Below are 14,186 nucleotides of genomic sequence, written 5' to 3'. Positions count from 1 at the left end.
ACATGTGTCTTTTCCAGTTAGCGTTTTCATATTCTTCATTTTAGATACACAAAAATGTAGTTACTAGGTCATATGGAAGTTCTACTTTTAATTTTTTGAAGAACCACCATTCTGTTTTCCATAATGGCTGCATCAGTTTATACGTTCCCATCAACAATGAATGCATGTTCCTTTTACTCTACATGCTCACCAATATTTATAATTTCTTCAATTTTGATAATTGTCAAAGTATGTGTTAGATGACATCTTAGTGTGGTTTTGATTTAACTTTTCCAGTCACAAAAAATGTAGAGCACCTTTTCATGTGTCTGTAGGCCATCTGTATATCTTCTTTTGTGAATTGTCTATTTAGATATTTATCCCAGTTTTCAATTGGGTTGTGTGAGTTTTTGTTGTTGCTGTTGAGGTGTATAAATTGTTTATATATTTTGGATATTAATGCCTTGTCTTAAATATAGTTTGGAAATTTAGTATATTGCCTTTCAACTTGGATGATGAATTCTTTCTTGATGCAGAAGCCTTTTAGTTTGATGTAGTATCATTTGTTTATATTCTCATTTGTTTATTTCACTGTGGAAGACAAATCCACAAAGATATCACTAACTGTGATGTGAAAGAACTTTTATCTATCTTTTCATTATGTATTTTACGGTTTTAGATTCTATCTTCAAGACTTTAATTCTTGGGTTAATTTTAGTATATGGTGCAAGATAGAGGTCTAGTTTCATTCTTTTAAATTTGGTTGTCTGATTATTTTTCAGTTCAATTTATTAAAGAGACTCTCCTTTCTCTACTGTATGCTCTTGTTTCCTCTGTTATGAATTAGTTACGTATATATGCTGTTCCTTCTGGGCTCTTGTTTCTGTTCCATAGATCTGTGTGCCTGATTTTACTCTGTTACCATACGTTTTGATTACTGCAGCTTTGTAGAATAATTTTGAGCCAGGGAGCATGACACATCCATTTTGTTCTTTTTCCCCTGAAGTGTTTTAACTATTCAATGTCTTTTGTCATTCAATACAAATTTTAGAATTGTGTGTTCTATTCTTTGTCAAGAATGCCATTGGAGCCTTAATAGGAATTACATTGAATCTGTATATTACTTCAGATTGTATGGCATTTTGACAAAATATTGATTCTTGCTATCCATAACCTAGAATGTCATTCCATTTCTTTATGTCTCCTTCAATTTCTTTCAACAGCATCTTATAATTTTCAATGCACAGATATCCATTTTCTTGATTAAATTTATTCCTAGGCATTCCATAATTTTCACTGAATAAAAAATCTTGAATAGTATTAGTTTCATCATTTTTCTTCCTGCTCATTGTTTGTGTACAGAAGTGCAACATACTTATGTATATTATTTTGTAGCTTGCAAATTTATGGTATTCATTTATTATTTCTACTAATTTTTATTTTTTTAAAAGATTTATTTATTTATACAAGAACCAGGGTACAGGTGAGAGGATTCACCAGAGATAGAGCAGGGAGCAGAACAGGCAGACAGGCCAAAGACACTGCTGAGAGGAGCAGCGGGCGAGGCAGGAGAGGTCCACCACACCAAGTGGGTTTCTCCCTGGCTGGCTGGGAATCAAACCCGTGGTGCAGAGGCTATGGACAGCTTCACATTGCGACACTCAACCCGCTTCGCCACCGGGGAGGCCCCTCCAGTAATTTTTAGTGAAATCTTTAGATTATCTATGAATAATATCCTCTCATCTACATATAGTGACAGTTTTACTTCTTTCTTCCCAATCTATATACAAGAAAATTTAATTTTTCTGCTCTGGACATCTAATACTATGTTAAATCTCAATGGTGAGGGCCTTCCCTGGTGGCGGAGTGGTTGAGCGCTGGGCTGCGAAGCTGCCGGCAGCCTCTGCAGCACCTGTTCCATCCCTCGCCGCCGCCGAGGGTCCCACATGGCACACAGACCTCTCCTGCCGCCCGCTGCTCACCTCAGCAGTGTGTTTCGTCAACTCTGCCTGTTCTCCTCTCCGCTCTGGCTCTGGTGAATTCTCTCACCCTCCCGAGCTTCTGACTGTACCCAGTGCTTGAGTAAATAAATCTTAAAAAAAAAAAAAAATCTCAATGGTGAGAGTTAGCAACCTTGTATTTGTTCCTGATCTTAGAGGAAAAAACCTAATTATTTTCTTATTAAATATGATGCTGACCGTGGACTTGTCATGTATGTTTTTTGCTATCTTATAAAAGGTATACTTCTATATCCATTTTATTGAACATTGTGTCATAAATGGAGGCTGACTTTTTATCAAATTATTTTTCTGCATATATTGAGATGATCGTATGACTTTTAAACTTAATTTTGTTGGTTTGGAATAAATCTAGCTTGGTCATGATGTATCTTTTTAATGTATAGCTGAATTTAGTTTGCTAATATTTTCTTGAGGATATATGGATCTATGTTCATCAGAGAAATTAGGATGTACTTTTCTTTCTAGTGTGCTATCTTTGGTTTTGATATTACCTTTATGTTTCCCCTCAGAAAAGTATTTAGGAAGAGTTTCCTACATTTTCATTTTTTGGATGAATTTGAGAAGGACGAACTTTCTTTGTGTGTTTGGTAGAATTTACCAGTGAAACAACCTGGTCCTGGACTTTTTTGGGGGACAGACATTTTAGATATGGTTTCAATTTCTTATCATAGGTCAGTTGAGACTTTCTGTTTCTTTTTTTTTTTTAATTTTTTTTTTCTTTTATAGAGGCATGTTTTATTTATTTACTTGTTTGTTCGTTTTTCGTTTATACATGCACTGGGTACAGTCGGAAGTGCGGGAGGGTGAGAGAATTCACCAGAGCCAGAGCCGGGAGCAGAGCAGGCAGAAGGACCGAAGTACACTGCTGAGGGGAGCAGCGGGCGGCAGGAGAGGTCTGCGCGCCATGTGGGACCCTCCTCTGGTGGCCGGGGAGCAGCCGGGAATCGAACCAGCGCTGCAGAGGCTGCGGGCAGCTTCGCAACCCAGCGCTCAACCACTGCGCCACCGGGGAGGCCCGAGACTTTCTGTTTCTTTCTGACTGAATCCTAGAAGATTGTGCAACTCAAGGAATGTATCCATTTCTTCTAGGTTGTCTGATTTGTTGGCATACAGATGTTCATAATATATCTTCTTTTTTTTTGTATTTCTATGGTATCGGTTGTAGTCTCCCCTCTTTCATTTCTAATTTTATTCAAAATCTTTTTTGTTTTTTTCTTGAGTCTAACCAAAGTCTTGCTATTTTTTTTTTCAAAAAACTACCCCTTCATTTTCATTTTTTAATTATTATATATACTGTTTAATTCTGTTATGATTTTTTCTATCTTCTCCTTTTGCAGACTTTGGGCTTCATTTTTTTTTTTCTAGCTCCTTTATGTGTGAGCTTATTTATTGGATTTTTTTTTTTGTTTGTTTATTTCTTGAAATCCTGTATTTCTATAAACTTATATTTCAGTACTTCTTGTGCTTCATCCAAAAGATTTTAGTATGTACTATTTTCATCCTATTTATCTCTGATTTTATTTCTCCTTTGATATCTTTAGTGACCCAACAGTTATTTAATAGTACATTGTTTAAACTTCACACTTTGCGGTCTGCCTATTTTTTTTATATGGCTGTTTTCTAACATTACACTAGTGTGTAAAGGAGATGCTTGGTGTAATTTTGATCTTTTAAAATTTGTTGAGCTTTATTTTGTTTCACAACATGTAATATAACCTGAGAATGGTCCATGTGCACTTGAGAAAAATGTTTATTCTCCTGCTTTTGTATGAAATGTTCTATACATTCCTTTGTACATCTTGTCTAATGTATCACTTCAGTTCAATGTTTTCTTATTTATTTTCTGTCTGCAGTATCTATTCATTGATGCAAGTGTGTTAAAATCCCCCAGTATTATTGTGCTGCCATTAATTTCTACCTTTATATACATTATTTTTTTTGTTTTATATATTTTAGTACTTCTATGTTAGGTGCTATATATTGGTGATTATTACATCTTCCTGATGGATTGCCCTCTACATAATTATATAATATACATCTGCTTTTTGTTAGAATATATGTGTTGTAGTCTATTTTGTAAGATATCCCAGAATATATTTCGGTTTTTTTTAATCCACTCATTCAATCCATATCCTTTGATAGGAGAGTTTAGTCCATTTACATTAAATGTGATAATTGATGTGTATGTATTCATCAATGTTTTTCCAGTTAATTTTCAATTGTATTCAGAGTTCTCTGTTTCTGTTTTCACTCCCCACCCTTCCTTTGAGATTTGATGTTTTCCTTTAGTGTTGTGATTAGGTCCCTTTTTCATTTTCTTTTTTTTTGTATTTGCTATAGGTTTTTGTGTTATGGTTACTGTGAAGTTCAGAATTAAATCTTACATATATTGGATTGATAGCTATCCATATATTTGAACATTCCTAAACTGCGCATTTTTATTCCCTGCTGTTTCACATGACTTATGTTTTTAATGTCTCACTTCATTTATTTGTGTTATTAATTTACTTTGATAGATTATTACAGAATCATTTATCTATCTATTTATTTATTTATTTATTTTGCTATACTTGTCTTTTAATCCTTAGCTTGCTTTATATTTGGTTGGTCTACTACTTTGCTATATGTTTCAATATGACAGTTTTTTTCTCTTTCATATATTTTCTTGCTTTTACTTAGTGTCTTTTCTTTTAAATTTAAATGAATCTTTTTAGAATTTATTGCAGTGTTGGTTTAGTGGTGATGAATTCCCTCAACTTTGCTTATCTAGGGAGTTTTTGATCAAGCCTTTTAATCTATATGACAATATTGCTGGGTATAGAATTCTTGGTTGAATTCCCCTGCCCCACCTTTATCACTTTGCACATACCATACCACTCCCTTCTGATTGGTGAGATTTCTGTTGAGAAGTCTTATAGCCTTATGGTGTTTCCATAGTATATTATATGTTGCTTTTCTTGTGTTACTTTTAAGATCCCCTATCTTTGAATTTTGCCACTTTAATTATGTGTTTTCTGTGTGGCATTTTGGGGTTCCTTTTATTTGTTTTTTTAAAAGATTTATTTATTTATTTATACAAGCACTGGGTAATCAGAAGCATGGGAGGGTGAGAAAATTCACCAGAGTCAGAGCGGGGAACAGAACAGTCGGACTGATGAAATACACTGCTGAGGGGAGCAGTGGGTGTGGCAGGAGAGGTCTGTCGCACCATGTGGGACCCTCGCTGGTGGCCAGGGATCAAACTGTTGCTGAAGAGGCTGCAGGCAGTTTTGCAGCCCAGAGCTCAACCACTGCACCAAAAGGGGAGGCCCAACCTTTTATTTGTAAATATCTGGGTTCTTGGTAACTAGATGTCTGCTTCCTTCTTCATATTAGGGGACTTTTTAGTGATTATTTCCTCAAATATATTTTCTGACCCTGTCTCTTTTCCTCCTGGATTCTTACAGTATGAATATTGTTCTTCATGGTGTTGTCTCAGGGGCCTTTGGAGATCTTCATTTTTAAAAACTTTTTATTTATTTATTTATTTTGCCACTTTGTCTTGCTATTATCTTTCTACTTCTGTTGCTATATCTTTCTCTTTTTTTTACTTTTTTATATATTTTATTTTATATATTTTTACATCATTTTTCATTTTGTACAATGTATGCTTTTTCATCTTGGTTATAGTCTCCATACAATTCCCACCTCCCTTATTTTGACCATAATCACTCCTACCCTCCCCCCATGTAGTGTGCCTCTGGCTTATAGTTGCTTGTTGATTTTGATTTTTACTTTATTATAGTTAATCTTTCTCCTGGTCCCTTATTTACATTTTCTAAATTTCTGCTATGAGTGAGACCATCTAGTATTTTCTTTTTCTTTCTGGCTTATTTTGCTGAGCATGATCCCTTCCAGCTCCATCCATGTTGCTTCAAATTGCATGTGTTTATCTTTTTTGATTGTTGAGTAGTATTCCATTGTGTATATGTATTACATCTTTTTGATCCAGTCATCTATTTTTGGACATTTGGGTTGTTTCCGTAGGTTGGCTATTGTAAATAGTGCTCCTGTAAACAGGGTTGCAGGTGCCCTTTTGAATTAATGATTCTGTGTCCTTGGGTAAATACTTAGGGCTGGAATTGCTGGATCATATGGAAGCTCCATCTTTAGTAGGCTGATGAATCTCCACACAGATTTTCCACAGTGGCTGGACCAGTTTGCACTCAGTCCAGCAGTGCAGGATAATTCCTTTTTCTCCACATCCTCACCAACATTTGTTATTGCTAGTTTTTTAAATATGTGCCATTCTCGCTGGTGTGAGGTGATATCTCATTGTAGTTTTGATTTGCGTTTCCCTGATTGCAAGTGATGCTGAACATTTTTTCTTATGCCTGTTGGCCAATTGCATTTCCTCTTTGGAGAATTTCCTTTTTTAACTCTTCAGCCCATTTTTTGACTGGATTATTTACTTTGCTTTGTTGAGACTCTTCTGCTCTTTGTAGATTATTGTCATTCAGTCCTTTATCATTAGTTTTCTATGTGAAAATTTTCTCCCAATTTGTGGGATGTCTATTTGTTTTGGTTACTGTCTTTTTGCTGTACAGAGCTCTTTAATTTGATGTAGTCCCAGCTGTTTATCTTTGCCTTCACTATCAGTGCTTTGGGTGATGAGTCTTTAAAGATGTTACTGAGGTGTATGTCATGTAGTGTTTTGCCTGTATTTCCTTCTATATATTTTATGGTTTTGGGTCTTATGTCTAGTTCTTTAATCCATTTTGAGTTGGTTTTTGTGCATGGTTGAGGTGGTAGTCAAGCTTCATTCATTTGCATGTAGCAACCCAGTTTTTCCAGCACCATTTATTGAGCAAACTTTCTTTATTCCATTGCATATTCTTTCTCTTTTGTCAAAGATTAGTTGACTATAAATCTGTGGGTTTATTTTTGGGTTTACTATTCAGTTCCATTGATCCATGTGTCTGTTCTTGTTCCAATACCATGCAGTTTTGATGATTATGGCTTTGTAGTACAGTTTGAAGTCTTGGACTGTGATGCCTCCATTCCCTTCTTCTTTTTTTTTTTTCCTCAAGAGAGCTTTGGCTATCGGGGGTTTTTGGTGGCTCCATATGAATTTCATCAATATTTGTTCTATTTCTTTGAAGAATGTCATTGAAATTTTTTTTTTTTTATAATTTTCTTTTTTTTTTTTTTAAAGATTTATTTTTATTTATTTATGCAAGCACTGGGTACAGTCAGAAGTGCAGGAGGGTGAGAGAATTCACCAGAGCCAGAGCAGGGAGCAGAGCAGGCAGAAGGACCAAAGTACACTGCTGAGGGGAGCAGCGGGCGGCAGGAAAGGTCTGCGCGCCATGTGGGACCCTCCTCCGGTGGCCGGGGAGCAGCCAGGGATCGAACCGGCGCTGCAGAGACTGCGGGCAGCTTTGCAACCCAGCGCTCAACCGCTGTGCCACCAGGGAGGCCCCTGTCATTGAAATTTTTATTGGAATAGCATTGAATCTGTAAATTGCTTTTGGTAGGATGGCCATTTTGATAATGTTCATTCTTCCCATCCATGAGCAGGGGATGTCTTTCCATTTCTTTGGGTCTACTTCTATTTCTTTTAACAGTGTTTTATAGTTTTCTTTACCTCTTTTGTTAGGTTTATTACCAAGTATTTGATTTTTTTTTTATTTTAATAATAAAATGAATGGTTTTGTTGATTTCTTCTTCTTCAGATTTATTGTTTGTGTATAGGAAGGCAACTGATTTTTGTGCATTGATTTTGTATCCTGCTACTTTACTAAACTGATTGATTAGTTTGATTAGTTTTCCTGTGGAGTTTTTGGGGTTCTCTATGTATATTATCATATCACCTGCAAATAGTGATAGTTTAACTTCTTCCTTCCTTATTTGTAATTCTTGTATGTCTTTCTCTTGTCTTAATGCTCTGGCTAGGACTTCCAGTATCATATTGAAAAACAGTGGTGAGAGTGGACGTACTTGTCTTGTTTCAGATCTTAATGGAAATGCTTTCAACTTTTCACCGCTGAGAATGAAATTGGCTATGGGCTTGTCATATATGGCCTTTATGATGTTGAGGTATGTTTCCTGTATCCTGAGAATTTCAAGGGCCTTTATCATAAATGGGTGCTGTATTTTGTCAAAAGCTTTCTCAGCATCTATTGATATTATCATATGGTTTTTATATTTCTTTGTGTTGATGTGTTGGATTACATTGATTGATTTTAGGATGTTGAACCATCCTTGTGTCCCTGGAATAAATACTACTTGGTTGTGGTAAATTATCTTATGGATACATTGTTGGATTCTGATAGCTAAAATTTTATTGAGGATTTTTGCATCAGTGTTCATTAGAGAGATTGGCCTATAGTTTTCTTTTTTTGTGTTGTCCTTGTTTGGTTTTGGTATTAGTGTTATGTTGGCTTTGTAGAAGCCAGTGTTTGGTATCATCCCTTCCTTCACAATTTTTTTAAAGAGTTTATGAAGGATAGGCACTAATTCATTCCTTAATGTTTGATAAAAATCATTTGTAAATCCATCTGATCTTGGGCTTTGTTTTTGGGGAGTGTTTTGATGACTATTTCAATTACACTGCTTGTAATTGGTCTATTTAGGTGTTCTATTTCTTCTTTATCTAGCTTTTGGTGATCATAAAGTTATAGGAATTTGTCCATCTCTTCTATATTGTTGAGCTTGTTTGCATATAACTGTTCATAGTAGTTTCTGATTATTCTTTTGACTTCTGCTGTGTCTGTTGTGATTTCTCCTCTTTCATTTGTGATCCAATTTATTTCTTTTTTCTCCCATTTTCCTTTGTGAGACTGGCCATTTTATTTATTTTATTTTGCCTATTTTATTTGTCTATTTTATTTATTTTTTCTAAGAACCAACTTTTGGTTGATCAACTTTTTGTTAATCTTTTGGATTTTTTTAATAGTTTCCATTTCATTTATTTCTGCTTTGATTTTTAGTATTTCCTTTCTTCTACTGGTTTTAGGGTTTTTTTTGTTGTTTTTTTTCCTAGTTCTTTAGATGTGAGTTTGGGTTATTTCTTTGAGATCTTTCTTGTTTCTTGATGTGAGCCTTTATTGCTATATATTTCTCCCTTATTACTGCTTTTATTGCATCCCATACATTTAGGAAATTGGTGTCCTCCTTGTCATTCAACTCAAAGTATTTTTTTAATTTCTTCTTTAATCTCCTCATTAATCCAATGGTCTTCCAGTAGTGTGGATTTCAATCTCCATGATGTGGGAGGAACCTGCCTTCATGGTCAGAGAAGATGGTTGGTATGATTTCAGTCTTGGAGTATCTGTTGATGTTTGTCTTGTGTCCCAGTATATAATCAATCCTGGAGAATGATCCATGTGCGCTTGAGAAAAATGTGAACTCAGATTTTTTGGGGTGTAGTGATCTATAGATATCTGTTAAGCCCATGAGATCTAGGTCCTTATTTAGAGCTTTAGTGTCCTACTTATTTTTTGTCTCATTGATCTATCCATTGTTGATAGTGGTGTGTTGAAGTCTCCTACTATATATGTGCTTTCTCTGATGTCTGTTTTCAGAGATGATAATAGTTGTCTGATATATTTTGGTGCTCCTTCATTTGGTGAGTATTATGTTAATGAGTGTTATTTCATCTTGAAGTATTGTCCCCTTGATCATAATGTAGTGACCATCTGGGTTTCTTTTACATTTTTGAGTTTGAAATCTGTTTTATCTGATATAAGTATAGCTGTCCCTGGCTTCTTTTTTGGTCCATTTCCTTGTAGGATTATTTTCCATCCTTTTACTTTCAGTATATTTTTATCTTTTGTAATTAAATGAGTTTCTTGGAGACAGCAAAAGGTTGGGTTTTGTTTTGTAATGCAGCTTGCAACTCTGTCTTTTTGTTGAAGAGTTTCGTTCATTTGCATTTAGAGTTAATATTGATATGTTAGCCTCTGTATTTGCCATTTTGTTTGTCTTTTCTCTGGTTTTATTTATTTTATTTTTATTTATTTTTATTTTTTTTTGTCTTCTTTCGTTGTTATTCATCCCTCTGTTGGTTCTGGCTTTAGGTCTTCTTGTAGTATTTTTTGGAGTGGGGATTTAGTCGTAATGAAATTTCAGAGTTTCTTTTGTCTGGGAAGTTCTTATTCTTTCTTCATAGAGGAAGGAAAGTTTTGCAGGACAGAGTATTCTTGGTTGGCATTTGTTGTCATGGAGTCTGTTGACTACGTCCCTCCACTCTCTTCTTGCCCATATTGTTTCTTCAGAGAAATCTGATGTCAGCCTAATTGTTTTTTCTTTGTTATCTTTGTTATCTATTTTTTTCCTTCTTGTCAGCTTCATTATTTTTTCCTTGTCTTGGATTCTTGGGATCTTTACTAGTATATGTCTTGCTGTATTTTTCCTTTCCTCATGGAAGTTTGATGTTCTTCTTGCTTCTTTTATGTCTATTTTCAGCTCCTTCTTCATGTTTGGGAAGTTCTCTTCAATTATTTCCCTGAATATTTTCTATGTCTATCTCCTCTCCTCTGGTATTCCTGTAACTCTTATATTTCCTTTCCTCATGGAGTCAGATAGTTCCCGAAGTGTTTCTTCATTCTTTTTCATTCATACTTCTCTTTCCTTTTCTGTTTTGGTTCTTTTTATTTCTTTGACTTCGAGAGTGGCTTATTCATTCTTCCTTTACATCTATTCTGCTTTCACTGCTTTTCCAAGAGTTCTTCAGCTCCTCCATTAATCATTTGATCTCCTGCATTTCTTTCACTTCTCTCTTTAGGGACTCAATTTCATTCTTTTGATTGTTGATTATTTTTCCCTTATCATTGTTTTCCTTTATGACTTCTGTCAGTTTTTTAATAACAGCAATTTTAAATTCTCTTTCTGGAAGGCTCAGAATTTCTTCCAAGTCGCTGTTGTTGCAATTTGGTGGGTGATTTTCTTTTTGTGGTGTGTCTGTTCTCTGAGGACTCGCTTGGTAGCTTATAGTTTTTCTTCTCCCTGCTGCTTGTTTTCTAATTTGTCCTATGTGATGGGACACTGTGTCACTTGTACTTGCTGGCATCTTTTCAGTGTGCTTTTTCTGGAATGTTGGAAATTGTTGGTCCAGTAGAGTCAAATACTGTTATGCCAGAAGTCCGGTAGGGCAGTGGTATTATGATTATGTTAATGGTCACTGTCACAGAATTATCTCCTCCTTCTGTATTTGTTTAATTCCAATGGTGTGTCTTGAGATTCCACAGACTGCCCTGGAGGTGATGTGGCTGGATTGCTGGCTGGGCTCCAACTCCCTGCCAGACAAGGCCTGGCATGTGGGGAATTTCAACTCACCTCTGGCTTTGGGGGCATCCCTTTCCCACTTCCAAGCAGTCTTGGTGGAAACAAAGATCCCTATTCTAAAATGGTGAGTCAGAACGGCACTTCCCTGTGCCCGCGGTCTGCCCTCGAGTTGGCCAGATCCCCCTCTGTGCTCCAACTGAAGGCCAGATGGGGCCTAGCATGTGGGGGCTTTTCAGCTCACTTCTGGCTGTGGGGGCAGGCCTTTCCCAGTTCCTGTTGCTGTATCTTTCAACTCAATTATTCCTGTGCATTATACAGTATGCTTTGGGATGCCACACTTGTATTTTTAGTTCTATTATTGTATTCTTCAGCTTTATGACTTCTCTTTGGAAGTTCCCTAAATTTCTTGCTCATCTATCTTCTTCCATATTTATGTGGAAACATGTTAACTATTACTTTGAATTATTCTGGAGGTAGTTTTCTTATCTTCATTCCTTTGCTCTCTTTTTTCTAGAGTTTTGTTTTGCTCTTTCATTTGGGATATGCTCTTTTTTCTCCCCTATTTATCTAACTTTGCCTGTTTGCTTCTATATTTTAGGCAACACTATTAACTGTTATAGTAGTCTTATGCAAGACATGTCATATGAGTTCCTGTAACACAGTCTCCCTGGTTTCCCAAGTTAGTCACTCAAGGTATGTTCCTTTTGTGGGCTGCACACAACTACTTACTGTATTGGGGAAGTCTTGTGTATAGGGCTTCAATCCTGCCAGCCAGGTAGTGGTATTTTGGGATTGATCTTTGTCCTGTACAATATATGCTCAGTTGGTGTTGTTGAGTCTAGCTTTGGCATATGGCTGCCTGAAGTTTCTGCTGCATGTGCACTAGTGTGTCTAAGTTGCCTACTGTGTTGGTGTTCACTGAGCTAGCAGCAGCCCAGGTGTGAAGAGAGTGACTTCTTGAAGGAAACATGACCCTTAGTAAGTTAGCTAAGCTGTTGGAAGTGAAACTGAGTAGCTGGTCTGTTGGAGTTGGTAGCTATTGTATGCTCCTATTTAAGGTCTACTGGTTGTGTGCTTGAAGACCTGCTTTAGGCAGAAAGGTGGGACTTGTACTTGCATATTTTTTAAAAGATTTATTAATTTATTTATAAAAACACTGGATACAGTCAGAAGTGCAGGAGGGTGAGAGAATTCACCAGAGCCAGAGTGGGGAGCAGAACAGGCAGAATACATTGCTGAGGGGAGCAGTGAGCACAGCAGGAGAGGTCTGTGTGCCATGTGGGACCCTCGCCATTTGGCTGGGGATTGAACCAGCACTGCAGAGGCTGCTGGCAGCTTCGCAGCCCAGCACTCAACCGCTGCGCCAGCAGGGAGGTCCTGTACTTCCATTTGACCTTGTGAATGTAGGTAGGAGCACTACATGGGGTCCTCCATGTCTGGGGCCTTGCTGTAGCTCTTGTAGGAACAATTGGTCTTGCTGTTACTTTTAGTGAGGGGCCACTGCTAAACTGCAGTTAATGTTAGAATACAGGGTCTGTGATAATATCTGCTGACTGGAGTTCTAAAACCATATCATCAGCTGCGTCCTTGAGCTATGGTTTCTGGAATAGCCTCCATTGCAAGAGTGTGTGTGTGTGTGTGTGTGTGGATCTTCTGGTGCCATCTTAGCTGCAATATGTTCCTTGAGGCACTGACACAGCTGGTAGAGGGAGTATCTAGGGTTTGGCAGGCCTGGGACTGTCAGGAAAGCCTGATTGGAAGTTGTGTCTACTTCCTAGCAATTAATATTTTGAGAATTCATGGGATGCTCAGTGATTTGTGGCAGAGAATCCTGTAATGTGAATGTTGGCTTGATTGTCAGCAGGTAGCTAGTAGCTATCAGAGGCCTCGTCTAATTGTTTGCCAGGGGTGGACCTTCATTCTTGTTGTTTCCTGACTTAACTAGTTTGGTTACTTCCTGGAGGTCAATGGTGCTCTCATAAGGGATTTTTCCCTCAGTGTCTAATAGTTTGAAGGGTGGCTTCCAAGATGGTGACTGTTCTGCTGTTGTTGCCAAGGTTGTGAGGTTACCAAGATGGCAACTGTTGTTGACTTTGAGCCTGGGTTATTTCCTAGTGTTCCTTGCCTCCCACATCAGTGCTGCAAGAATAGTATCAAGGGCCTCCCTGGTGGTGCAGCGGTTGAGCGCTGGGTTGCGAAGCTGCCCGCAGCCTCTGCAGAGCCAGTTCGATCCCCGGCTGCTCCCCCCCCCACCCCCCCCCGGCCACCGGAGGAGGGTCCCACGTAGCGCGCAGACCTCTCCTGCCGCCCGCTGCTCCCCTCAGCAGTGTACTTCGGTCCTTCTGCCTGCTCTGCTCCCCGCTCTGGCTCTGGTGAATTCTCTCACCCTCCCGTGCTTCTGACTGTACCCAGTGTTTGTGTGGATGAAGAAATAAATGGATAAATTAAAAAAAAAATGAATAAATAAATAAATCTTTAAAAAAAAAAGAATAGTATCAAGGGTTCCTTTACCTATAGGTCAGGTGTTGTTCAGACTGGTGTTATTGTTTTGTGTGTCCTGGGGCAAATGAGTTTGCTAATTGGCTTATTAGGGGTTGGATCTTAGTCTTTGCATTTTCCTTGACTTTTCTGTGCCTACTTCCCTTTGGCCATCAAAGTAGTAGGTCTTGGGATTTGTCTCTACTCTGTTGGATCATAGGGTTGGAGTGCTAGGTATTAGGCACAGTCCTACCCCCCTCCCCAGGTAAAAGTCATGTGTCTTAGATATGTCTTCCATTTGTGCTTCTTTGTTTCTGCCATGAAATTTCATCCTTGGGAGAGAGTATCTCTATTATCCATCTTGGTAATGACTTTCTCCTCTTGCTGCTGGAAACTCTACTGTGTGGTTTCAGGTCTGCGTCTTCGTAAATTAGTCCATAC

The sequence above is a fragment of the Talpa europaea genome, assembly GCF_964194135.1.
Source record: "Talpa europaea genome assembly, chromosome: 5".
NCBI lineage: Eukaryota > Metazoa > Chordata > Mammalia > Eulipotyphla > Talpidae > Talpa > Talpa europaea.
The sequence above is the reverse complement of the archived record's forward strand: the minus strand, read 5'-3'. Positions refer to the sequence as shown.